The sequence below is a fragment of the Carcharodon carcharias genome, chromosome 23 (genome assembly GCF_017639515.1).
Source record: "Carcharodon carcharias isolate sCarCar2 chromosome 23, sCarCar2.pri, whole genome shotgun sequence".
Classification (NCBI taxonomy): Eukaryota; Metazoa; Chordata; class Chondrichthyes; order Lamniformes; family Lamnidae; genus Carcharodon; species Carcharodon carcharias.
This window is the reverse complement of record NC_054489.1, coordinates 39,914,963-39,942,527: the sequence shown is the minus strand read 5'-3', so window position 1 is coordinate 39,942,527 and position 27,565 is coordinate 39,914,963. Positions and strand designations below refer to the sequence as shown.

Sequence of the window (27,565 nt, the reverse complement as noted above, 5' to 3'; positions counted from 1 at the left end):
TGACCACAAATATCTGCATCACTCCCCAAAGCCATGTGCACTACGTAGCTACAGAGTTCCACAATATGATGTTCTTTATTCGGGCAGGATAGGTGACAACAGCTTTCACCTCCAAGCTTAACAGGTACGATTATCATTCACAAGGCAGAGTTCTATAAATCCTCCCTCCCTCAGGACATGACAGTCCTGATGGTGCAGCTTTCCAGAGTTCCCTTTCAACCAACCAGCCAGTAACACCCTGGTTCATGGTTTGGCATTTCTGGTAAATCAACCCACTCTTTAGCTTCTCTGAGCTAAACACAGTCTTCCAAGTTTTAGACCATTTCAGCCAGTTCACACAGTGCCTCCAGAGCTGCTGCTGCCTTTTCTGCTAAACTAAAAAAAACTGACTTCTTCCTGAGAGATTTGCTCCTTTTCCTCACAACAATTCAATGTGTCCCTTTTCCCGTCTCAGTCTGCTTTCTCTTTGTGTCTGCATTTGTGTGCTGATCTCTTTCTGCCTCCAGCTCTCCTGTCTTCTTTACAGGAGTAACTTCTTCATCTCCCTTCTCTCTGTCTGCCTGCCACACGTCTTCAATATGCTAACTTCCTTTCTGGTGATACTGCTTCTGGGTTAAGGGTTACCAGGTCACATGGACCAGTATTTCTTATCCAAGAAAATTACAATTGATCGCTTTACAACTGATGCAAACAATTAAAAGTCCTTTGCAAACATTCTTGAAAACAATTACAGATTCCACATACATTTTTAAGAAAGGACAAATCTTCCTTATTGTATTGTTTCTGGGTCAAAGGATGTCACACAATCACAACAGTTTGTGCAGGAGATGGACAATATTTACTATCTACCTGGAATTTTGCATAAATTAAAACTTGTGTCTTAAAGTTGTCCTGCAATTTACCCAGAGCACATCAACCGCAAGCACAGGAGTTGGCACGGACACACTGCCCACAAACCCTATTGTACAAGGTTTGGATTAAGGTCTCCAGGCTATGACCTCACCCCACTTCACCAATCATAAATCATGGCAATCCAGCCATAAAGTCCAAAGAACTTTCTAACTCTGCTTTTCTCCTACTTGCTGATTTACCTAGTTTGGCCTTTATATGCCTGAAGACTTAGAAAGGGCTACAGTTAGCACTGTTGTCTCATTGGCAGTAATACCAGGACTTCATCAGCAACCTGAAATATATACAAATTAATTGGAACCCAGATTTAAACTTTTGAAAGAAACTTCTGAGGTTTTATGGACATCTTTATGTAACCCACAGATAAAACTTTGACACCCCAATTTAAATTAGTTACACTCCATGCAGTAGGCATCTGCACTTTTCTATTTATTCAGCAGAGGGGACCATAATGCCTTATAACCTTATAGTTTCCTGGCAACAATATTATTTCTGTCTCAATGCTGGGCAATATAACAATGTTTATACTTAATCAATGCTCACTGTAAACCTTACTAGAGTGAAGATGTTCAACATTATTTATTTTCATTTATTTATTTTCATCATTATGCGCAGATTTATTTTTAGCATGCACAGATTTATTTTCCAAGCGAATTTCACAGGACAATGTTTTGTTAAATAAATGCAGGAATGGATTTGGAATAGAATCATAGAACGGTTACAACATAGAAGGATACCACTTGGCATTTCGAATGCATGTCAGCTCTGCTAGTCCCGCTCCCCAACCTTTTCTCCCAGCCCTGCAAATCTTTTCTCTTCGGATAATTACCCAATTCCCTTTTGAAAGCCATGATAGAATTTGCCTCTACCACTCTGTGGTACTGTATTCCAGATCCTAAACACTTGCTGCCCAGTCGGTTTTTCCTTATGTCGCCACTGCTTCTTTGGGCAATCACCTCACTGTCCACTGGTTCTCAACCCTTCCACCAATGGGAACAGATTCTCACCAGTCTACTCTCACCAGTCTACTCTCTCCAGGGCCCTCATGATTTATATCACCTCTAACAAATCTTCTCTCAACCTTCTCTGCTCCAAGAATTTCATGATTCAGAACAGAAGTATGGATTTTTTTCCAGTCCGTGGGACATTTGACACAAGCTGAGATCTAGCCAATTTTTAAGATCCTCTGAGATAGATTTCCTGATGGCGAAGTGGAGATGAAAACTCCTCGAATTATGTAACAAGTGTGTACAAAGGTGTTGCTGGAACTAAAAAAGCTAACACTGCATAGATTAACAGTATAAGGCAATGTGAAGCTTCCAGCTGCTTGTCTAGGTAGGCTCAGTCCAGCTTATCATTATAGCACTGGCTTGTGGAGTTCTCTGGTGCCATGGGGCAAGACTACCAGGCTTCCCCAATTGGTCTACCTTTTCAGATTCTATTACTGAGCTAGATTGACAATCTAACCAACAACAGTTTTCCTGGTACACTGAGGACTTGCTGTTCAGATGCAGGAATACTGAAACTGCCACTGAGACTATGCTTGGTTTGAAACTTTCAAGAGGCAGGGTTAACACAAGGCTACCTAGACCCAAAGGACAGTCTGCTTGCCTCCCCGCTTCTCCCCAGGAAGATGATCATTCGTTGGCTATCAAACAGTGGAGAAGGACTGAGCCATTGTTAGGTGGACAAGTCCAAGGAGGTCCTCCCTTAGCATGGTGATCACCACGACTCACCATAAAATGTGAGTGCACTGGCACCATGCACCAGCCCAGAGCACAGACACACATTGCCACTAACCAGAGATGTGGAGTTTCAGCTGCTTGTCTCTACAGCCCAATCGTTAGAGCTACAAGGCTATATTTGAGGGCATGTTCTCACATCTGGGCTCCAGGTAATGCCTTCCAGTAGTAGTTGACCAGGAGCTAGGTCTCAGAGTTTCCTCATCAACTACATGCTGGAAGGACAAAGGGCAGTTTGCTTCATGTCTTACATTCAAGTTTAGTGTTGTGCGTCAATCTTGCACAGAGCACTAACTCCTTTATGCCCACACATGAGGGCCTTTGGTAGTGAGATGCCCGTTACACCCTCCACAGGCTTCAATAACCAGTCCCTCCGGGTGAGAGCAACCTCTCCCTGCAGCCGCTGGCCTTTTGTGTCATATACAAGTGCCCGGGTCCTGATGGACTTCATCCTAAGGTCTTAAAAGAAGTGGCTAGTGAGATAGTTGGTGCACTGGTTTTAATTTTCCAATGCTCCCTAGATTTGGAAAAGGCTCCATTAGATTGGAAGATAGCAAATGTAACTCCATTATTCAAAAAGGGAGGGAGACAGAAAGCCGGAAACTACAGGCCAGTTATCTTAACATCTGTTGTAGGGAAAATATTAGAAACTATTATTAAAGAAGCTATAGCAGGGTACTTGGGTAATCTCGAAGTAATCGGGCAGAGCCAACATAGTTTTGTGAAATGGAAAGCATGTTTAACCAACTTATTGGCTTTCTTTGAGGAATTAACATGCACTGCGGATAATGGGGAACCGGTGGCTGTTCTGTACTTAGATTTCCAGAAGGCATTTGATAAAATGCCACATCAAAGATTATTGCGGAAAGTAAAAGCACATGGTATAGGTGTTAACATATAGAGGATTGGCTGGCTAACAGAAAACAGACAGTAGGCATAAATGGGTCTTTTTCAGTTTGGCAAAATGTAACGAGTGGTGTGCCACAGGGATCAGTGCTGGGACCTCAACTGTTTACAATTTATATAAATGACTTGGATGAGGGGATGGATGGTTCCCAAATTTGCTGATGACACACAGATAGATAGGAAAGTAATTTGTGAAGAGGGCCTAAGGAGACTACAAAAAAGTATAGCTAAGTTTAGTGAGCGGGCAAATTTCTGGAAAATGGAGTATAATATGGGAAAATGTGAAATTGTCCATTTTGGCAGGAAGGACAAAAGAGAAGCATGCTATCTAAATGGTGAGAGATTGCAGAGCTCTGAGATGCAAAGGGATCAGGGTGTCTTAGTGCATGAATCGCAAAAGGCTAGTGTGCAGGTATAGCAAGTAATTAGGAAAGTTAATAGAATGTTATCATTTATTGTGAGGGGAATTGAATACAAAAGTAGGGAGGTTATGCTTCAGTTATACAGAGCACTAGTGAGACCACATCTGGAATACTGTAAACAGTATTGGTCTCCTTATTTAAGGAAGGATGTAAATGCATTGGAAGCAGTTTAGAGGTTTACCGGATTAAAGCCTGGAATGAGCAGGTTGTCTTATGAGGAAAGGTTGGACAGGCTAGGCTTGTATCCACTGGAATTTCGAACAGTAAGAGGTGATTTGATTGAAACATATAAGATCCTGAAGGGACTTGACAGGCTGGAAGGGGAGACTATGTTTCCTCTTGTGAGAGAATTTAGACCTAGGGGGTCACTGTTTAAAAATAATGTGTCGCCCATTTAAAATGGAGATGAGGCAAACATTTTTCTCTGAGGGGCTTGTGAGCCTTTGGAACTCTGTTCCTGAAAAGGTGGTGGAAGCAGAGTCTTTGCATATTTTTAAGGCAGAGGTGGATAGATTCTTGGTAAACAAGGGGCTGCTAAGTTATCGGGGGAAGGCGGGATACGGATTTGAGGTTACTATCAGATCAGCCATGATCTTATTAAATGTTGGAGCAGGCTCAAAGGGCCGAATGGCCACTCCTGCTCCTTGTTCGTATGTTTGTATATGGCCACCCCAGGAATGGTGCTGCATGCTGCACATGGTCAGGAGAAACAAAGAACTTTGGAACTATGAAAGAGGAGTGCTTTGATAAGTTTGATGCGCTACAAACTTGACCTTCAATAAGACTTGCTCTGCCATTGAATACAAAAACAATCAAATGCCTTTCGCCCTTCCATAACATTATACAACAGGTTGAAAGGAGATTGTAGCTGCTCAGCAGGCAAATAGCCTGGATGAAATGGCAGTAAGAAAGTCCTAGATTTGAGCCACTGTATGCCCGATTAGTTATAATTGCCATTGGCATTGTCAATCCTCAGTATGGAGAGAGAAAAATCAAGACAATAAACCTAGTACAGTTGGAACTCCCATACTCATTGCTGTCCAGTAACGCCTGCTGGCAGTACACATGCGGATACAGAGTGGCCAGGACTTTGTGCGACATTTTACGGTCAAATAGGCTCACTAATGAAGAATGGTCAACTTCAACAAGCAATAGCTCTGAAGCATCTAAGCATAGACCACCATTTTCAGGAGGGGAGCAATTAGGGAGTAAAGGCAAAACAAAATAAATATAGGGCGATAAAAAACAATCAGCATCAATTGTTTTCAAGCATTTCATGGCATCCTGTTAGAGTACCTAAAAGTCAGCTTAATGGCACAGGATTGGCGTGGGAGTTGGGGAAAAAATGAGAAACTCTAAGAAGGGCAAAATTTTAAAAAAACGAACAAGCGTTTTTGGTTTTATAGTAGTCCACGTGAGATTAAACTGGAAAAATAAGTACTTGTCTCATTTTTGTGTTGCTACAGTGAAATGATTGACAGAGGAACACTTAATAGTTCGGTGAGTTAATCTCCCAAAGTCGAAAGCCTGGACCAGGCCTTAGGGTGGTTCCTGTCTGCGTGTGATAGCAAGAGTTAGAACTCAGCCCAACACTTTCAGACACTTCCTTCTTTCACAGTAGACCCTAGCTTGCCAGCTGCACTGAGACTAAAACACCTCCCACATCCAGATAAAGCTTCCTTTCAGCTCCCTTGACTCACACCAGATGACACACACCATGCCAACACCACCAGCGATTTTTTTAATTTTAAAAAAGCAATATTTTTCAAATTAGGAAAAATATTTCAACAGCAGAAAGAATGAGAAACTATGCAGTTTCCACTATTTACCTTCCACTTTAGTAATTACAGCTTATTTACAGCTGTAAACCTCCATGCCCATAGCTTCATGACTGACAGGAATAATCCACTGCCAGCTTATTATGACTGTATAACCAAAAAGCAGGAGAAAGTCACCCAACAACTAACGGCTATGGTAAAATTCTGACAATCTGTGAATGCAGACTGTGCACTGCTTGCCTGAAATAGCTGGTGAGTCTAAAGCGGTTAAATTACAAAAGAAATGAGGAGGAAATTATATGTCAACTGAAGTTTCTGGCCTTCCCTGACCCCAACATTTATTTGTGGAGCCTTAGAATTATTGGTAAAAATTGCTGTTTAACCAGCAAACTTTTACACGCAATAGTAGTCAAAACACAGCTGTCTAATTATTAGTTCTCCACAGATGTCAGCCAGTCTAGCCTTTATTAGGAGCATAACATTTTTTTTACTCCTGTTTGTATCAGGTTAGAAGCAAGAACAACACAAGGCCTTTCAGCTCATCTTAGATGTACCCCACCAATTTATTTTCATTCCTGCAATCAAGTTTCTCCAATTTATCCAACACAATTAACCATTTGTTACAGGGATGCACATAAAATACATTCCCTTCAAGATTCTTGCTAACTTATTGTATCTTACGCCAAGTTTTCTTCACCCGTCATCAGCCCTGTGCCTAGTCCTTCAATGTTAAAATTCTCATCCATGTTTATGTAACCCTCCATGGCCTCACCTCTCCCTATCTCTGTAACCTCTTCCAGCATAACACTCTTCCAAGATATCAGGTTTCCTCAAATTCTGGCCTATTGTGCCTCCAGCTGCCGAGGGAATTTTCAAGCTAAACTTCTTCATCTCTCTTCTCCTTTAAGATGCTCCTTTAGATACATCTCTTTGGCTCAGTGTTGCAAAATCTAGACTGATACTTAAGTGCAATACACCTTCAGGTCTCCTGGAGGAGTAGTGAATCATTGTTGGATCTGTTGTTCTTCAAATAATACTGAACTGTGGTTCCCATCTGCCTCTCGAAGGTCAATGCAAGAGATTCAAATGCCAAGATGCTTCAAAAGTGGTGGCAGCCTTCCATCTGGTAAGACAATGGTTTGCGCTGGTGTGGTTAACTCTGGTGTGGCTCAGGGGCTGCTGCAAAGGAAAATGGCAGGCTGAGAAGGTGTACGTTTCTCTGGTCTCTGTTTTATCTGGGTCCTCTTCTCGGCCAGCTGAGCTTTCATTTCTGCTCGCCTCTTCCAATGCCCTTCCAAAGAGTTGGCCTCCAGAGGTCATGACTGTCAGCTACCGTCTCCCGGCTGTCAATGTCCGCCATCTTCATATCCCGTTTGCGTGTGGCTTCGTAGTGGAGGTACAGGCACCCGGTAGGTCGTGACCAAGTGACCAGTGCACCGTATAGAAGGTCTTTATTCTCTGGTCATCCAATGAACATGGGTGAGACAGCATAGGAATCATTGGCTTAGCAATGAGTGTATGCTGATGGAATTAGCACGCTCCAGGGCCTTTGAATTGGTGACCTTGCCCTGTCAAGAGATGCCAAGGATACGTCTGAACAGTGAAGTTGGAAACTGTTCAGCCTTTTCTCCTGCCTAGCATACGTTATCGTGGTCTCACCACTATAGAGGATGCAGGCTTGGTAGATGAGTTTGGTGTTCTCAGTCACTTAGTAGGTTGTGCCATACTCTCTTATTCAACATGGGCATAACAGTTGCAGCTACTGCTTTGCGTGTTGATTTCAGCAAAAGGCAGATTCTTTTTATGCAGCACTCTCAGTACTGCACTGCGTTGTCAACCTAAATTATGTGCTTAACTCCTGGTTTGGAGCTTGGACTCATATCCTTAAGACTCAGAATAAATATATGCTACCAACTAAGCCCAGATGATACACAACAATAACCAGAGCTGTACAGTTTGATCAGTGATGATAAAAAAAATGGTTTACTACATGGTGTACAAAAGAAAGACCTTTCAGAAACTACAAGTATGGTCAAGGTCATCAGTCAAGTAATGGGCTTCTAATGAGTGCATCATGGTTACCCCAATAGTGAGCTGCTGAAGCAGAGTCCTGCTTAGGGGTTAATTAGAAGTGCACAGTTTTATGTCAATGTCTCTATTCAAACAGCAATGTCCTATTTATTACGACTTCAGTGCAGTATTGAGGGAATGCTCCACTGTCAGAGCTGGCGCTGTTCGGATGAGACTTTAAGGCTATGAAAGGTGCTATACAAATGCAAGTTCTTTCTCCAAAATTATTTTGAAGACAACGAAACAATTGTATAAGTCAAAATTACTCTTCGACAAACATGACCAAAACACATGTAAACTGATCATCTGTCTTATCGGTTTGTAGGATATTGTTGTGGGTAAAATAGCTGTCAGCAATGAACAGGGATTCACGTGAAGCACACTGGACCTCCAGCCCTACAATCCTCTGAGATCTCTGCGCTCCTCCAAGTTTGACCTCTTGAGCATCCCCGATTTTGAATTGCTCCACCAATGGCAACCATGCGGAATGGAAGAAAACACTTTCAGAATGGAATTTACACCAGCTGCATTTCCCATTTTTTCATCAGGCAGGCTGTATTGGTGGGTTGTTTGAGGGCAGAGTTAAATTTTGGCTGTTTAGTGTTCTTTGGCTGCTGGAAGTGCTTCGTGGGAGAAGTACGTGCATACTGACAAATTCATGATTTCAAAACCTGAAATCTCATGCAGAGGGGTCCATTTTGCATTGCACTGTTAAAGAGGCCAGAGTGGTCCTTTAAAGTACAGGCCGCGACCTCAATCCGGGTCATAGTTGGTGAGCTCCAAAGCCAGGTATCCTGCCCTACTGCTCTGATTGGGCAGATACTCTCAGTCTGAGGCCCAGAACCCACACAGTGCTCTGAGTTGGCCCAATTGACGCTTTTTCAGCATCTTTGGGCAGTGGACTCAGAAGTCTGAATGCTGGCCCCTTCCAGGTGTGTGCCACACTAGTGAGTATTATTTAGCCCAAAATCTCTCTCCTCTTTAAGCAGCTCCTTAAAATTTACAAAACATTTGGTCACACATTGTAATATCTCTTTAAGTGGCTTAGTGTGACATTTTGTTGGTAGCACTCTTGTGAATCACCTTGTGATATTTTATTACTTCAAAAGGTGCTATATAAATGTAAGTTTGATCAGCCATTACAGAAATCTAAGTCCACCAAATATTTTTCTTCCTCCTCTTTTCACAAGCAGAAAAGAGTCCAGACTCCAATATAAATAGTGTGATTCCCCAACAGGATGTTCAAACAAGCCCTCTGGCTCAGTATACACCACACAGTAAATTACCATTGAAATTGCCAATGAAATTGGGCAGAACTCTTGGGCTACAAGGTTCTCAAAAATATATTTTAAACAGGCTTTATTTCGAGAAGGAGGAAAATTGCTTTCAATATAAAGTAATTTCTTTTTCATTATTCAGTATTTGCTGATCTTCTATTCAGCTGTCCCAGTTAGTATGAATTTTTTACATTGTTGATTCCCGAGCTCTTAAATCATCGAGCTCCAGGAGGAATGACATCTGTACAAGCAACACAAAAGTTGCTTGCTGATGATCTATTTCATACAGTGGGTTGCATTTATATAGTGCCTTTAACATAGCAAAAACATCTCCAGGCTCTTCACAGGATGATGTCAAATAAATTGTGGCACTGAGCCACATATGGGAATAATAGGATAAGTCAGCAAAAGTTTGGTCAAAGAAGTAGGTTTTAAGGAGCATCTTAAAGGAGGAGGAGACAGGGGGGTGGAGAGGTTTAGGGATGGAATTCCAGACCTTAGGGCTCAGGCAATTTAGAACACTAAAAATAGTCCAGAAAGACAGCCCCCGAAAAAGTGGAAATCACTGTGAAGCAAAGATATTGAGGTTGGATTGTAAATGCAACTTCATATGGATGTCAGATAAAGACTTAGCAGAAACAATGGGTTTAAAGGGGATGTAGTAATTATAGTTCTGATAAATGTAGGACTAAAGCTTTAAGAATGATCCTATGTTGTAAGATCACATGATCTGTGTAAACCAATGAGTTAGCAGTGTGGGGAACCTCTAGGGGAGAGTTCTTCTTTAGTTATAGAGTGAGATGCACACAGGTAGCTGCTGCTGCTGTCTTGTAAATAAAGTTCAATGTCTCCATCAAGAAAAGTTGCTTGGAAAATCAACTCTATAACAAACTGGCGATGAGGATAATTCAGATCCGGTGCTGTCCCTCACCCAGCGATTGTGGGCATCTAAGATAATTAAAAAGGAAGGAAGATATACTTATCCGAGGTGATACAGTTTGGCAGAATCGATCCCTTTGAGCCAGCCACAGATGACTAGCCTCAACATATTGAATGTCTTCTGTTCTACTTTCAAGCCAATGAAATCACGGAGGAGGAAAAGAGAGCAACTCTACTGTGGGAGCAAAACCTACAGTTTAATTGAAAGCTTGGCAGCTTCCAGTGCCCCTGATTTAAAGACCTTCAGTGAATTAATAGACCTCGTTAAGAGACATTTTCAACTCAAGTCCTCAGTCATAATGCAAAGGTTCACGTTCAATTCACAGAATAGAGCCCCATGGAGACCATATGTGGCAAAATTAAAACAACTAACAGAAAATTGTACTTTTGGTAAAACCCTGAATGATAGGGATTGTTTGGTCTGTGACGTGAAAGGGGATGCTATTCAGCAAAGATTGCTGGCTGAAGTGGATCTTGATTTTGAGAAAGCGTGAGAAATAGCGCTTGCAATGGAAAGCGCTGTAAGGAATTCACAAGTGATTCAAGGTGTGCAAAATGAAGCCATTTTCCTAGGTGGCTGGGAATGGTCAGCCAAAAGTGGCGTGAAAAACTGGGACTCTGCCGCAAAGTGGGAAACAGAATATTTAAAACCAAAAATTTAGAGGGAACAGCTTAGCAGCAAATTCAAAAACTAATTTTTATTGACATGGAAACAACCATGCTCCTAACAATTTAAAGAAACAGAGTGTTATTTTTGTCACGAAAGAGGGCACACATTGAAACATTGCAAAGCAAGATTAAAACAGGCTTCCAGGCAACAAACAAAGTCAAATGAAGTATATAGTGTGGAAGAGCCAGAAACAACCAATTCTGACATTTATTCCTTATTCAACAGGAATGTTGGGAAGACACAGCCAATTACTGTCGCATTGAAAGTGAATGGTGAACCCTTAAAAATAGAAGGAGACACAGATGCTTCTACCCTGTAATAGGAGAACACACTTTTAGATATTTAAATAAAGGTGCTCAGCAACAAAATTTGGAACCAACCTCAGCCAAGTTAAAAACGTACACAGGCGAAGAAATCCAGGTAAAAGGTATCACCAGAGTAACTGTTTATTACAGACACCAATCAGCATAGTTATCAGTGATGGTGTTAGAAGGCAGAGGACCAAGCCTTCTAGGCCAAAATTGGTTGAGGGAAATTAACCTTGATTGGCCGGTGAGATTTCAAAAGGAATCAGGAAGAGTTCCCGAGTTGAAAAAGAAACAAGGCAAGGTACTTCAGAAAGAGCCAGGAGAGCCCAATGACTGCAACTGGATGAAAAAGGAGTGTGTAGCCATTCAGCAACCTGAGGAGATGAATACTGTCTGAAACAACGACTTGGAAGAACAGCCAGGAAACTCAAGGGGACTCTGCTGAATGACAGAATTCAAGATGAAGCGAGTGAGCTTTGCAAAGAAAAGGAAAACCTGTTGACAGATCTTCACACACTATAATGATCCCTCAGGTCAAAATTTGTACCTCTGGAAAATTACGAAGAGAAACAGGAAGAATTTAACATCCCTCTGAGCAAACTGAATAATCAGTTGGCAGCAATGTTCAAGGTTCCAGGAGGAAGCCCACAGATACAAGGAGGAGACAGAAGAGCTGAATGTAGCTAAAGAGGCCTTGAAAGATAAGGTCATAGAAAGTTCCAAGATGCAAGTAGATAATGAAATCATGGGTAGCTCAACTACTGAACTAAGACAAGTTGAGTTTTCACCTGTGAGGAGTCTGGCCAACAGTGAAGTCAGAAAGAAGGCTGAGGCTAAGCTCTGTGGTAGAAAGAAGACGACACTTAGGAAGAGGATGCAGAGTTAATGATGAGGCACCGTCTTTGAACAAGACTAATTCTGATACTTCCCAATTTGGAGCGGAAGGTGGAGAAAAGTCAAGGGAACCAAAAAGCAACTCAAGATTTGCATAGTCATGAGTGACAATTTACTGTTGGTGAAGCAGTATATGTAAGGAATTTCAGTGGAGAACCGAAGTGGTTACCTGGTAAAGCAAGCTCTCTGACTGGATCATTGTCGTACCACGTGAAAGTGGAAGGCCAGATCACCCATATGCATGTGGATCATTTAAAAAAGAAGATACCCCAACAAAGTAATCTTCCACTTGTAACCATTGTTGAACCTGTGGTTCCTGTTGAAGTTGACATGGCCAATGTCTCTGTTGGAGTGGAAGATACTGAACTGCCTGAGCCTAATGAGGTACCTGATGTTAATGCGCTCCAGAGAGTGTGGTTCCTTTCAAAGGATCAGAATCCGTGGAGCTACGACGTTCCACATGGATCAGGAAATTACCTGAAAGACTGAACTTGTAATTTCATGAACTGTGTAAATATTGTAATGTCATGAGATAAATATCCTTGTAAATACAAAATGTACAGAAAATTTAAAGGGGGAGGAATGTAGTAATTATAGTTCTGATAAACATAGGACTGTAGCTTTAAGAATAATCCTGTGTTGGAAGGTCAAATGATCTGTGTAAACCAATGAGTTAGCAGCGTGGGAAACCACTGAGGGAGAGTTCTTCTTTAGTTACAAAGTTAGATGCACATATGTAGCTGCTGTTGCTGTCTTGTAAATAAAGTTCAATGTTTCCACCAAGAAAAGTTGCCTGGAAAATCAATTCTAACAGGGGACAAGGTCTAAAACTAGAAATGGGAATGGGAACTGAACAATTTATTGAACACAGTTCAGTGAAGCTTCTTAAGAGCACTGATAATTGAATTGATACTTTACTCTGATGCTTGACCTGCCAAGATATGATAACCATTTTTGTGCAGTGTTCGATATTCAGCAGCAAATAGTAAAGGAAGCCTTTGAGAAGACTTGCCAGAATTGTTTTGGTTAAATTCATTTGTAACCTGATTCTTAGGGAATTCTTTCAAGTGTGAGGAATTCATAAAATCTTCAATTTGGCAGAAAGGAGGTGGAGATAACATCTGATAAATCCAAAAAACACCAACAGCATTCCCCTATAAATTTCTTGCGGCAAGAGGATAAAGTGAGGGGGGGTTGAAATGAGTGCCTGAAAGGAACCTGGCTACTTCTTTAACCATCATAATTGAGGCAACAATATAAAATAATATCAAGAGGTGGTTTATGTCTCTGCCAGCCAGTCTAACTACAGAATGTTTTCACAATTACTGCACATCACCAACAACTTGCACTTATACCAAGCCGAAAATATTGCAAGGTGTTTCATAGGAGGGTAATCAGACAATAATTCACACTGAGCTAAAGGAGACATGAGGACGGGTGACAAAGGTGTAGGTTTTATGGAGCATTTTAAAGGATGGGCGGAGAGGTTTAAGAAGTGAATTCCCAGAGTTTAGGGCCTCGGCTGTTGAAGGCACCACTGCCAGGGGGGAAAGCGACCAGAGGCTAGAGGAGGAGGAGGATTGTAGAGCTCTCAGTGAGCTATAGGGCTGAATGAGGTTCCAGAGATAAGGAGGGGTGAGACCATAAAGGCATTTGAACACAAGGGTCAAAATTTTTAAAAGGTGGTGTTGCTGGACTGCGAGCCAATGTAGGTCAGTGTGTAAAATGAAGTAAATTTCACAGTGGAGAAGGCTGTATGAGTACACAGACTTGGAAGCAAGTGATGCGTTAAAGGATGCATTTCATCTCATTTCTATATGTCGTAGCTCTGAAGAAGGATCATACGGACTCGAAACGTCAACTGTATCCCCCTCCGCAGATGCTGTCAGACCTGCTAAGTTTTTCCAGGTATTTTTGTTCTTGTTCATTGAAGTATCAGTCTGACTGGTAGCAAAGAAATGGGATCAGTGAAGGTTCACACAATTGCACAGACAGTGAAAAAAATAAGGTGCCATAACTTCCAATTGAGTGGCAATTGAGTTGGATTGCCACTCTGCTCCAAAGTTTTTACCTCGACCTTCAAGCCGGGGCGAGATCTGTACAGTGCAGCACGTCCCCAGGGCCTAGTGTTGAGGGCTATAGAGTAGTGGGTAAGGAAGCCACGCCCTTTCTTATGGCACTAGCAGCTATAAACCAGGAAACTTTCAAGGTCCAGCCAGGTTTAAAGGTCCATGACAAGCTCCAGAGAGGGTCAGCGTATAAGGTAAATGGGAAGGATTTGCAGAGGGGTGGGGGGTAGTGGTGGTATCAGGTTGCTGTCTTTTGGGGGGAAGGTTTTGTTGGCTCAAGTCAGGCCTTATGCTGGAGGTGTGGGTGGGGGGGGGGGGGGGGTCAGTTGGATCAGGTCGGGCCTTGTTGTGGCGAAGGTTGCGTTTGAGAGTACGGTGGTGGCGGGGGAGGGGTCAGCAGTCAGGTCTGGCGGTGGCAGGGGATGAGGGGGTCCCTTGGGGACAGGGTAGGGGTAGTCCTGTGGAGAGCCAGTGTGGGACTGTACAATAGTTACCCAGAAGCCAGAACTTTTTCTGGGCTACTACTGATGTAAGACAGTAGGAACCATCCAAAGTTTATGATTTAAGTAGCATTTTTGGATGGTTCCCACTGCAGGCCAATTGCCCACTGGAGGTTTGCACTTCCAAGGCAATTGCCACGCAAGCCTTACCTGGGAATTTCTGGGAGATGGAGTTGGGGGCTGTAGCTCTCCAGCACATCTTTGGGGTAACCCCCAAATATGACACCCTGGAGCCCACAAATCATGGCCCATTGTTTAACAGGTCTCTGTAGTGTGGTGGTCATCATATTCCCCCTCACTTCTTAAAACATTGCAGTAGAAGGATCGCAAGTGGACAGTAACAAAGCTTTCTCAATGACCTGTGAAGAGTTGTTCCTTTCCTGCTTGTGAAGAAACAACTCACTGCTACTCTGCAACATCATGGAGAACCTCGTGCCAAATCAACAAATTTAGTTCCAGCTAGACCAATAATCTACCATGAAGGGTCGCTTCTCCCCTTGACATTCAATGGCACTGCCATCACCACTACCAACTTCCTGGGGGTTACCATTGACCGGGAACTGAACTGGACAAGCCATAAAAATACTGTGGCTAAAAGAACAGGTCAGAGACTAGGAATCCTGCGGTGAGTAGCTCACCTCCTGACTCCCCAACAGCCTGTCCACCATCAACAAGGCACAAGTCAGGAGTGTAATGGAATACTCTTCACTTGCCTGGATGAGTGCAGCTCTAACAACACTCAAGAAGCTCAACATCACCCATGACGAAGCAGCCCCCTTGACTGGCACCACATCCACAAACATTCACTCCCTCAACCACCAATGCACAGTGGCAGCTGTGCGTAACACCTACAAGGTGCATTGCAGGAATTCACCAAGGCTCCTTCAAAACCCATGACCACTACCATTTATGAGGACAAGGATAGCAAACACTTGGGAACACCACCACCTGGAAGTTCCACTCCAAGTTACTCACTATCCTGACTTGGAAATACATCACCGTTCCTTCACCGTCGCTGGGTCAAAATCCTGGCACTCCCTTCCTAACAGCACTGTTGGGGTACCTACACCACATGGACTGCAGTGGTTCAAGAAGGCAGCTCACCACCACCTTCTCAAGAGCAACTAGGGATGGGAAATAAACGCTGGCCTGGCCAGCAAAGTCCACATCCCATGAATTAATAAATAAAAAATGTATTCGTCATCATTTATTATGGGCTACTCCTTAAACCCAGTCGGCTTACTTCATTCTGCTCCATTTTCAACTCAGGGGAAGCTATGGTTGCAGAACAGCATAATTTGTAACTATTTGCTACAAATCTCTCCCAATACTCCCTTCCTTCTATAAAAACAGATTTATTGTGCCAGTTTATAATGTACAGCTCCAAATCTCTTTAGCAGTAATGATTTGTTCATTTCCTGGCTTAAGGGACAAACTGACATTAAAAATAGCAAAGGCATCAAAGGCAGGAGGCTGCCCAGCTCAGGCAAGTTTATGCTGCCTGAATTATAACATGGTGTAGTTTCATCGAGAGGCTGCTACAGGTATGGAACAAGGCATTGAGTCCTACAAAAAGTGCTCAATGAGGCACTAATTAATGCACTGCATTTAACAAAGTATTAACAAAAAAGACCCTTTCCAAAAATCTCTGAAAAATACTAGAAATGATCCCAGAAAGTTGTACATATAGGGGAGAATTTTCACCCTGTCAGGGGAGGGAGGGGGTTGGGCAGGAGTGGGCGATCGCCGCCCGCTATCGGCTGTGTGCCACCATTTTACGTGGGCCCGCCCAGCGTGAGGTGCACCTGGAAGCACTGAGCGCTCCCTGCGCGGGCGGGGAGGGGCGAGTCGGCTCAGCTGGGGCCTGTGCTCTTTTGTGCGTGCTCGCAGAAATCTCCGAGGCACAGAGCTGCCTCGGGGGTGGGGGGGGGTCAGTTTGATTTTCAAACATTTTAATAAAGAGAAAAAAAGTATTTTTTTTTAAAGACATGTCCCCTCGTGTGACAGTGTCACATGAGCTGGGACATGTCAATGAACTTTAATTTAAAAACTTATTTAATTTATAAGCCCTTTGTGAAGCCCCATCCCGCCCGTTGATGAGGTCTCGCAATAACTGTGAAGGCTGCCTGGGCTCTTCGCCTGCCCGCCAACATTAAGGTTGGACGGGCAGCTCAGTTAATAATTTTAATTTGTTTTTAAATTGCCTTAATAAGGCCTTTGACAGTTTGGCGGGCGCACAGCCGACTCCACTGCCCACCCGCCCCCAACTGAAGATCTGAATGACGTGAGGTGACATCGAGACACACGCCTGATGTCACCGTGCGTCATTTTATGCATCAGCAAGCGGGGCCCACTCATACTGCCCATAGTCTTACAATTCCTTGCAGATATGAGGGGTCGCTGCACTGAGGTGCCGCCTTTTGGATGAAGTGCTAAATCTATCATCTTTTTCAGATAGACTTACAAGGTGCCTATGGCACTATTTAAAGAAGATTGGCCCTCAGTTTAATATCTCTGTTTAAATGTATGTTTGTGGTTCAGAAGTGGTTGGTCAATTTAGACTTTAACACTGGAAGGGTATTTTTTTCTAGAAGTAATGTTCAGTTGTATTTTATAAACGAACTGCAAAATTCAAGTTAGAAATGTAAATAAAATGGTAGGGTTGCCAACACTCCAGGATTGGCCTGGAGTCTCAAGGAATTAAGGTCACTCTCCAGGACACAACTCTGTACAACCCTGAAGAAATACCATCAAGACATTAAGAGAGATAGTTTTTTTTGTAACATTTCTCTTCACTAGATATGAAAATATTGAAAATGTGGAATAAAGGCTGTTTAACTAATAGTGAAGCATCATTCAATTGGGCAATGAGTCTTTTTGCTTTCCAATTAGTGTAAGAGGAGTCACAAGGATGGATGTGTTGGCCGATTAATGGCTGGAGTGTGGGGGCAAGTCATGTGATGAAATCTCTGTAGTATAAGGGTCTGGCACATATAGGGTACAGTACCATGCATACAGTGATCTAATAGAGCACATAATCCGTACCCAGGGTCAACATAGTGTTGGACAGAGCCATGTGTACCAGCCAGCATGGAGACAGCTTCTAGCTTGGATCCTTTACTGTATATTTGTAAATGGTTTTAAGAGTCAATAAAGACCTACAGTTAACCTACGTATGACTACAAAGACTTCTTCATGCCTACCAAACTATAACCAACACCCTACAACAACCTACTGGAACACATTTAATCAGAGTTGGCAACCCAATGGTTCAAGGAAATGAAATCTATAGAAAATCAATTTTGAATTGGTGAATTGGAATATTTAATTCTTTTTATTCAGTTGATGGTTAAACACACACAAGCAATATATCAACATGCAGAGAAGGCCAGGGGGAGTAGTAGCTTTGTGATGCATCACTGAGCACTGGGACCCATGTAGGTTGCCACAGTTTGTTTATGAGGGAGAGACATCCCTCAGAAACATGTATTCTCACAAGGCGAGAGAAAAATCAGTTTGGAGCATTTTCGCATTACTTCTGACAACTAGTTACAGAGCAGGATGGCTGCCAGCAGGCAATGAGCTCCCAAACTCTGCTAGTGAATGGGGAATGTTACAGAGATAAGATCATAAAAGTAAAAATGAGTGAAGTTGATCAGCTTCATTTTCGTATCAGGTGATTATGGATTTGAGCCCCACTCCAGGGATCTGAATACAATCTGGAACTTGATCAGTGTAGCACTGCTGGATGAGATGTTGTAGTGAGGCACTGTTTGCCCACTTAAGTGGCTGTAAAACATTCCATGTCAAGGGGAAGGGGAATTCTCTCATGTCCTAGCCAACATTTATCCCAACACCTTTAAAATCAACAACCACTTGCATTTATATAGAGCCTTTAACATGATAAAACATCCTCAAGGGCTTCATAAGAGCAATCAGATAAAAATTTTACAATAGGCCATATAAAAAGATATTTGGACAACTGAACAAAACCTTGAACAAAGAGGTAAGTTTTAAGTACATCTTAAAGGAGGAAAGAGAGATAGGGAGAGAGGTTAATGGAGCAAATTCTAGAGTTTAAAGCCTAAGCAGCTGAGGGCAAGGCCGCCCATGATAAAATGATTAAACTTGCAGATTTGCAAGATGCCAAAATTGGATAAATGCAGTAATCTCGAAGGCTTGTAGGCTGCAGAGATAGGGCGGGGTGAAGCTATGGAAGGATTTGAAAACAATGATGAGAATCTTAAAATTGAGACATTGCCAGACCGGGAACCAATGTCTGTCAGCAAGCACAGGCATGATAAGTGAATGGGGCTTGGTGCCAGATACGATACTGGAAGCAGAGTTTTGAATAAGCTCAAATTTATGTTGATGGAAGATGAATTTCCAGGCAGAAGAACATCAAAACAGACAAGTCTAAAGGTAACAAAAGCATAGATGAGGGTTTCAGCAGCAGATAAGCTGAGGCTGGGGAAGAGTCAGGTGATGTTAAAGAGATGGAAATAGGCATTTCTGATGACGACACGGATGTATATTTCATTGATTTTTTTGTGTCTGATATGACACCAAGGTTACACAAGGTTCATTGTCAGACAGTTGCCAGGGAAAGGGATAGAGTCAGTGGCTAGCGTTTGGAGTTTGAGGCAGGGACCTTGGTCTTCCCAGTATTTAGCTCCGGGAAATTCTGCAAGAATTTTGCAAGAAGCGCAACAGCATCCGAGACAAAGCAACCCACTTGCTTGGCACCCCATCCACCACCTTAGACATTCACACCCTCCACTGCCGACATATAGTGGCAGCAGTGTGTACCATCTACAAGGTGCATTGTAGCAACCAAGGCTCCTTCGACAGCATCTTCCAAACCCGCAACCTCTGCCACCTAAAAGGACAAGGGCAACAGATGAAGACCACCATCTGCTAGTTTCCCCACCCCCCAAACCACACACTATCCTGACTTGGAACTATATCACCGCTCCTTCACTGTCGCTGGGTCAAAATCCTGGAACTCCCTCCCTAACAGCACTGTAGTTGTGCCTACACCACATGGGCTACAGCAGTTCAAGAAGGCAGCTCACCACCACCTTCTCAAGAGCAACCGAGATGGGCAATAAAAATACTAACCTAGCCCGTGACACTCACATCCCATGAACGAATAAAAAAGTGTAAAAAATGATCGACAAAATCCAATTTTGAGTGCGATTCTGTGCCAAGCTAGCTGATCTCAGTCAATACAGCAGTGAAGACTACACAATTCTAAGCAATGCTGTATACAATTTAAAATAACTGGGAAGTGATAAGTGAGTGAATTCAATTTATGTTTCTTCAAGTGGTATCAAGGTCGACCTCCTCAATGAACAACTAAAAATTTCAGAACAAGGCTTGAAGTGAGTCACTTGCTACAATAGCACAGCCTCGTCGTGTGTCATGGCAAACCCTGGTTAATTCTATGTAAGGATTCTGAACAAAGAGTGTGATACTAGAAAAGACAAAATATAAAACAACATTTATCTTCAGCTTACTTTTCCAACATAAAGCAGTGTGAACAAAGAATGAGCAATATTTAAACCAACTACAAAACTGATTCACCGCATTCCACTCTGAGTCTCTGTTCACCTTCTGCCAAATAACGGAGAATAAATGAGTTACAAATTATTGGAACGCCATCAGTCCTTCTCTTTCATGAGGAGGGAAAGAAAGGTCAAAATGAGTCAAAGTCCATTCGGTGCCATTTCAACTCTTCAGCCCAATATGCAGCTGCACTTTGAATTTCCCCTATATCACTGTCTCCACCAACTTAGCTGCAAGGTCATTACAATTATTTATCAACATTTCTGTAAAGGCGTCTTCCTAAAATTTGTTTTTTTTGCTAACTTAAATCTATGTCCTATTGACATTGATTACCATGTAAAAATATGGTTTCATTTGGTTCAGTAGAATGAACAAACTTTTATTTATAAAGCATGTTTCATTACCAAAGACATTTCAAAGTATGACACAAACAATGAAGTAAGTGTAGCCACTGCTGTAAAGGAGTTCTCATCCAGGGGGTCTCCCCTGTATATTGTGACAAGTGGAATCGTCTCAGCAATACAGAGACACAGGCGATTCAGATTCTTCCTGTTGGGCACCATTTGTACCTAAGGCAAGTCCTTTTGTTTGTCACTGACTTTTCTGCCAGCACTTATCTTGGCAAGATTTTTTTTTGATCCAGCCCTACTCACTTCCAAGGTCATAAGCCACTCACTGTTTTTAAACTTGCAAATTTGATAAAAGGCTTTTTTTTCCCCCCGATTAAACTGGTGTTTGATTTGGTGAGCATGTTCTTTGCTGTAGGGAAAGCTGGGTGAGAAGGTGGAGAGAAAGAGACTTTCCAGCGTCTGGGCTTGCAGCTCATTGTAAATAATCAGGATCTGGTGTGATTCTCTCCTTCAGTGTCTTCAACTGAGTAAATAAAATAGCAGAAAGCATTATCACTATTTTTCTCGCTCCTCAGCCTTAGATCTTTATATTCATGCTACGTGCTTCTCTTTCTGATAAATAGGCCTAATCTGGGATCTTGAGTCCTTTGAGTTGATCCTGTTGGCTAATCTTAAGGGCTGGGGAGGAGGAAAGAAGGGCCTGAATTTGACAAAAAGATTTAGCGTAATAAGGTGGGCTGGGTAAAGTTGCTCAGGGCCTTCTTCGGGCTGAATATTATGGGGGGTGGAGGAGGAGGGGCCTAACAGAGGCCGAGTGGGACTTCCATCCCTCACTGAGGAGTAAATCCTGCCCTCAGGAGTTGCCAGCCGATTGGATTGGCCAGCGGCTCCATCAGTCTCAGCAGCGCCAAGAGTGCTTAAGTGGCCGCTGCCGGGACTGCAAGAGGAGGAGGAATAAGGTCCATGGATCCCAGAGACAGACAAGTCTGAGGTCTTGCAGGGTTTGAGCAGCTCAGGGCCGGGAGGCAATTAAGGCTACAAAACAGGCAGGAAGATAGTGGAGTGGCCCTAGATGCACCATCCCCCCCCCGCTACAAAGGACAGCCCCCAAGATAGAACATCCCCCCTACTTCCTTCCCGCTCTTTAAAGAGCTACCCACTTCCACCCGACTGCCTATACTAAATATTTTATGGCATGGGCAGCGTATTATCAGGGTCAATTAGCTAGGTAACAAACCTAATTGACCCTTGATTATCTATTTTTAAATAGAGTGGCTGGGCTGCCAATTTCAGCGCCTGCGTGCCACCCGCCCCCCCCCCCCAAACTATGGGTGTGAGAAGCAAGACAATGGGGTGCGCCCCCACTGCCGAAATGTAAAATTCAGCCCTTTATTACTCCATTTCTTTCATGTTCCAATCTCTCTCCATCATTACTGGTGCTGTCAATTCAAGTTGCTGGCTTTCACCACAGCATTCAGGTTTGATATTTAAATCAGAGGCAAGTTCTGCTTCCGAAATGGAGGATGTAGACCTGGAATTTTAGTGCAGTCTGACCGAATATGGTCAAAATGAGCCTGTAATCAGCACTGTGCTTGCTACTCCTGGTTCATTTTTCGTTGAACAAATGGTTAATGGGGTGGAGCAGACCTTGGGCAGCAAATGTACACATGTAAATTTAGGAGTTAATAAATTCTTCTTTATGCAAAGATGTAATAGATCAAGGAGCAAGAAAATGACAAGAAAGGAAAAGAAAATGACAAGAAACGAAAATATTTTGAACACACAATAAATAGCTGTAATGACTTGACCTACCAGATAGATTTCTTTTTGAAACAGATAACTTTATTACAGAGCTCTTTTAGAAGCTATATACATGAACCGGGCCCACAGCTAGAAAGCTCCGCCCCTCCGGATTACCCACGTTTATGGCTCATTCATCAAGAACGATCACGTGACCTCTAATAGGCAGTAGGAAAAGCTTCACCTTCAATCAGTACAAGGCTTGGCCTAAATAGCCAAGTGGTTATGGTACTGGGTTTGTAACCCCCAGATCAAGAGTTCAAATCTCACAATGGCAAACTATGAAACAATGTAACTTCATCTGAAACAGATGGAAACAGGTTTACTCAAAAGAGTATCAAGAGTTTAATCAGTACAATAGCAGATGCAGATAAATTTTAACTGTGACCATCAGCTTCACAACAACAAAACCCACAGTGGTGATGCTTAACTTCCTTCATCGAGTTAAACTTTACCAAGGAAATAAATATGTGAGTAACAAAATGTAAAGCTGCCATTAACCCAGCAAAGTTAATGAAATACAAGTAAGTTTCTTGTATTTGTTTTATTTGTACTGGAAATGGAGATATACCGCACTGTCTAATTTGTGCACAAGTATTATCCAATGAAATTTTGAACTTTCAAATTAGAGACATTTGATCACCAAACATGAAATAAACAAGGAGGCAACACGCATTTTTTTTGAACAAAAGGCTGAGGAACTGCTCAGTACCAAAACAGCAATTATATCTACAGCTACAACTTCAAATCACATCCTACATGGAGGAGCAGAAAATAGCTAAAAGCAATAATATCATACACAATTGCTGAAGAATTGGCAATGTCATGTGTCATTTAAATGGTAAGTGAAATGATGGAATGCAGAATGCCTAAGAGTTAGCAAAGATAATGATGCAAAATGACACTGGCAAATGAAAGAATGATTTATCAGAAGATATAGTTTTGCAGTGTATTTCTCAGCTACATGACAATAACTTGCTACACTTGATGACTTATGAATCTGGACATTTCTAAAATGTCCCATCACATGCCATGCCATGCTCACTATACCTGGAATAAGGAGATAAGACACAACTTTCTGTTTCACAAGGCGTTCAAGCCAACAGCAAAGTCAGACAATATTTTCAAACTGTTGGATGATTTTGTGCCTCCAACCACAAATCAGCTGGGCAAAACGCGTTAGGGTCTGCAGTGATAGAACTGCAGCAATGACCAGAAAGTATTTTGGTGTCATGCAAAAAATAAAACCCGCTGCATCTTGCGCCATTGGGACACATTACTTTCTCATACTGCGAATTCCTTTCTGCACAAGGTATTGAACCCCTCTTCAGTGCTCTCAACACAACAACGCTTGTCAAATTTACTAAACCCAAAGCAGCAAATGTCAGCTGTTTTGCAGCACTTTGAGAGGAAGCTGATGCAGAGCACAATTTCATGCTCCTGCCTACCACAGGTGAGTTGGCTATGTCAAGTCAGAAAGTTAACCTCTGCATTTTATTCCAGGGAGGAGTTATGTACTTTCCTAGTTGATAAGAAACCTGAACTTCTGCAGTGCTGAATGATGATGTATGACTAGCTAAACTGGGTTACTTCACAGACATATTCAGTGAAATGAATAAAGCTATGCAAGGTTGGAGGACTCATTTTCTTGCCCAGCATGAAAGAATTGACACATTCAAACATATACTGCAGTAACCAATATGTCTGACCTCTTGCATTCCTTCATTCAGGAAAAAATGCTGACTTTAATGTAGTCAAACCACAGCTGGCAGCACATCTCTTTGGCTTACACAACAAACTTGATATTCATTTCCCAGAACTCATGAAGGACCAATCTGCCACACACCCCTTTAGCAAGAAAACACTGAAGCTAAAATGCAAACCCTCTGTCCCAAAGCTGTTAGAAGAGCTCATTGAGATTTCATGAGACAGCTCCTTCAGGACAAGTTCAGTGAAATGTCACTGGAAGACATTTGTATGCGAGTGAATGCTGCGATGAATTCGGCACTGCTCCTTCTGCTGCCCTGACTGTGTTGGTCCCACTTTGCATAGCCTCTACTTCTGTGAAACTGGATTTTCAGTAATGACAGTAATGAAAACAAAGTACTGAACTAGGATGAACATTGAGCGTGCATGTGTGCGCTTGGCGAAGCTACCTCCATGTTGCTCAGCGCCAGCAACAAGTTTCACATTCAGTGAAAGAAAAATAGCTATACACATTTAACTGTATAACATTATAATACAGAAAAAAACCTGCATTACAGAGAGTCCAGAGAATTTTTATAACAGAAGAAGGGGGTCTCAGAAACAAAAAAGTTGAGAACACCTGTTATGAGAAATGCGACAGGCAATTTTCACAGAGCATGGTCCCACCAACAAGAAAAAAAAAATCAAATAACCTGTTTTAGTAATGTTGTTTGAAGGATCCATATTGATTAGGCCCTGAGAGACATCCCAAACCTATTTCAAAACAATGCCATGAAGTGTTTTACACAAGGGGGTAATCAGAAGCTTGGTTTAACGTTTCAATCTGAAAGATGGCACACTCCATCATTGCTGCACTGAGGTGGCAGTCTAGAGCACATTGTCAAGCCTCTAAAGTGGGACCAACATTTATTTTTCAACCTTTATCACTAAAGCAGGTTATTTGGTTTCCTTATCTCATGTATAATTGCCCTAAGTTTTCTCTTAACATTAGTTTTAAAAAAATTATTCCAACCGATTGTTGAAGAGATTATTAACACACTGTGTTTGTAATGAGTAGGTGGTCATTTTAATTCAAACGTAGTATACAGATTTTTGAAAGCTTTTCTTCTATGCAATCCACTCTGTTGCCAAAGTCAGTACTCTCTGGTTTCACTGGTAAAATGTGCTTATTTAGCAAATCTCCATTGTATGGCAGCAATCTGTCCAATGTGGTATGATTCGGCTCGAAGTGTGTGCTTCCTTTTATTGTGTATTGCCTCTATGTTTGCTTATACTGTAGTATTCTATAAACAATGAATGAATCACATTTTAAGTTTTTGAAGAATTATTAGTAACCACAAGCAATGACTAGTGAACAATTCTTGTCATCATGCCCTTTAATCCTACCAAAAAAGGCTATGGTAGGGTGGTGTTGACAGTCAGGACAGACCTTATTACTGTACTGCATTTCTTGAAAATTTGTGTTTGCCTTTCTAATGACAAATGAACAAACAAATCATAATTTACAACAGCACAGAAACTGCTGATTTCATACCGAGAGCAACAAGACATGTTCAAGGCAGACAAACAATAAAGATTGCTTTCCTGCTTTTCAGACGTAGGATGCATGTATTTATGCCACCGACATCCTTGGTATTACTCAGCAGTAAAATTGCCAACTCTGATTGGTTGTGTTTCTGGAGGTTTCATCACATGATCTCCTGAATCCAACTGCTCCACCACCACTCTCTCGTCATTGCTGGCCTGATATCAATTTTCATGGTGCATCATCTTCTCCAGCCAATGGGAAAGCAAACGGGCTCTCTATTACCCAATTCTTGACTGCCAAAGAACCTTTTCCCTATCTCCAATATCTTTATGACTAATAAGCAAAAGTGCTGAAAGTGTATAGAATTCTCCTTTTTAAATCCCCCTATGATTTTTCTAAGTTGGTTGTAGCAATATCCTGGAGATTAATCTTTAATTTGTGGAGGAGAATCCTGGAGTTTTGGCAAGTGACAACCTGACTCACCAGGTGCATAAGCATGTATTGGGAATCCAAGATGCTCCAAACCAGATTACCTCAGGGTATTAACTGTCCCAGGTTCATTTTGACTTTGCTTCCTGAACAGAGTATGTAGCCACAAAAAAAAGTTAAGACTATGAGGACTGCTCTATCAGCAGTTACAAAAGAATAAGAGAGGACTCAGAGACCCACCAAACCAGCCCCATCCAGCTACAGTGACCAATTTGTGAAATCCTCAAGAGGCTAAAAGGCACTAATACTCAGTTGTATTGCACCTGTATATGGGGAATTTTTTAAAAGAGCACAGTACATATGCTCTTTCAATGGAATCAGTGGTTTCATAGAAAGGGAGAAAGTAATCATAAAAGTAACTACGATTTAATGCTGTATGGCCAGAAACTTCAAAACACTCAAAATTTTATTTGTTCTATCACTTGCAAAGGAAGTCCACAAATACTGAAATATTGTATAACAAGAGCCACAAACAGGCAATAATCTAAAACAAAAACAAAAATACCTGGAAAAACTCAGCAGGTCTGACAGCATCTGCGGAAAGGAATACAGTTAACATTTCGAGTCCGTATGACTCTTCAGCAGAAATAATCTAAAGTGGGATGTAGTGCTCTATGAAGTTAAGTAGATGTTAATCACCACAGCCTCTCCTCTGCAATGCAGCTCCCCTCCCCCCACCCCACCTCACCACCCGCTCAAAATATCTGAATATCTTCAGAGAAGGATAACATTTGGATTTAGGTTTACCATGCCCCTCCCACAGTTATCATTTTGTCTTACTGCCTGTGTTATTGTACATCGCTGGGTAGGACTGGTCTCACCTGGTTCCATTCTTACCTATCTAACTGCAGCCAGAGAATCACTTGCAATGGCTTCTCTTCCTGTTCCCACACTGTTGCCTCTAGTGTCTCCCAAGCATCAATCCTCAGCCCTCTCCTATTTCTCATCTACATCCTATTTATTATCTGCTACATCATCCAAATGAACATTAGCTTTCACATGTACACTGACAACACCTAGTTTTACCTCACCATCACCACCTCCCTTAACTCTTCGACTGTTGCTAAATTACCAGGGTATTTACCCAATATCCAGGAGTCAATGAGTAGAAATTTCCTCCAATTAAATATTGGGAAGCTTGAAACCACTATTTTCAGTCTCCACTCCAAATTCCATTCCCTAGCTACTGACTTCATCCCTCTCCCAGACAACAGGCTGAGATTAAACCTATCTGGTCACAACCTTGGTATCATATCTGATACCAGGATGAGTTTCTGACCTCATACACATGCCTTCACTAAGACCACCTATTTCCAGCTCCGTAACATCACCTGGCTTCACCCTTGTTTCAGCTCATCTGCTGAAACCCTCGTTTATGCCTTAGTTACTACCAGACTAGACTATTCCAATACACTCCTGGCTGGTCTCCCATATTCTACCCTCTTTAAGATGGAGGCTATCCAAAATTCTGACGTTCATGTTTTAACTCACACTTAGTGCTGTTCCCAAATCACTCCTGTGCTTGCTGACCTACATTGGTTCCCAATCAAGCAAAGTCTTGATTTTAAAATTCTCATTCTTGTTTTCAAAACACTTCGTGACCTTGCCCCTCCCTATCTCAATAATCTCCTCTGAACCC

At 42.2% G+C, this 27,565-nt stretch overlaps 1 protein-coding gene across 2 annotated transcripts in view; it reads right to left on the bottom strand.

Moving 5' to 3' along the window:
- Positions 1–27,565, bottom strand: part of myo1d (myosin 1D) — a 593,379-nt gene that overhangs the window by 476,512 nt on the left and 89,302 nt on the right. The gene's annotated exons all lie outside the window — the stretch shown is intronic.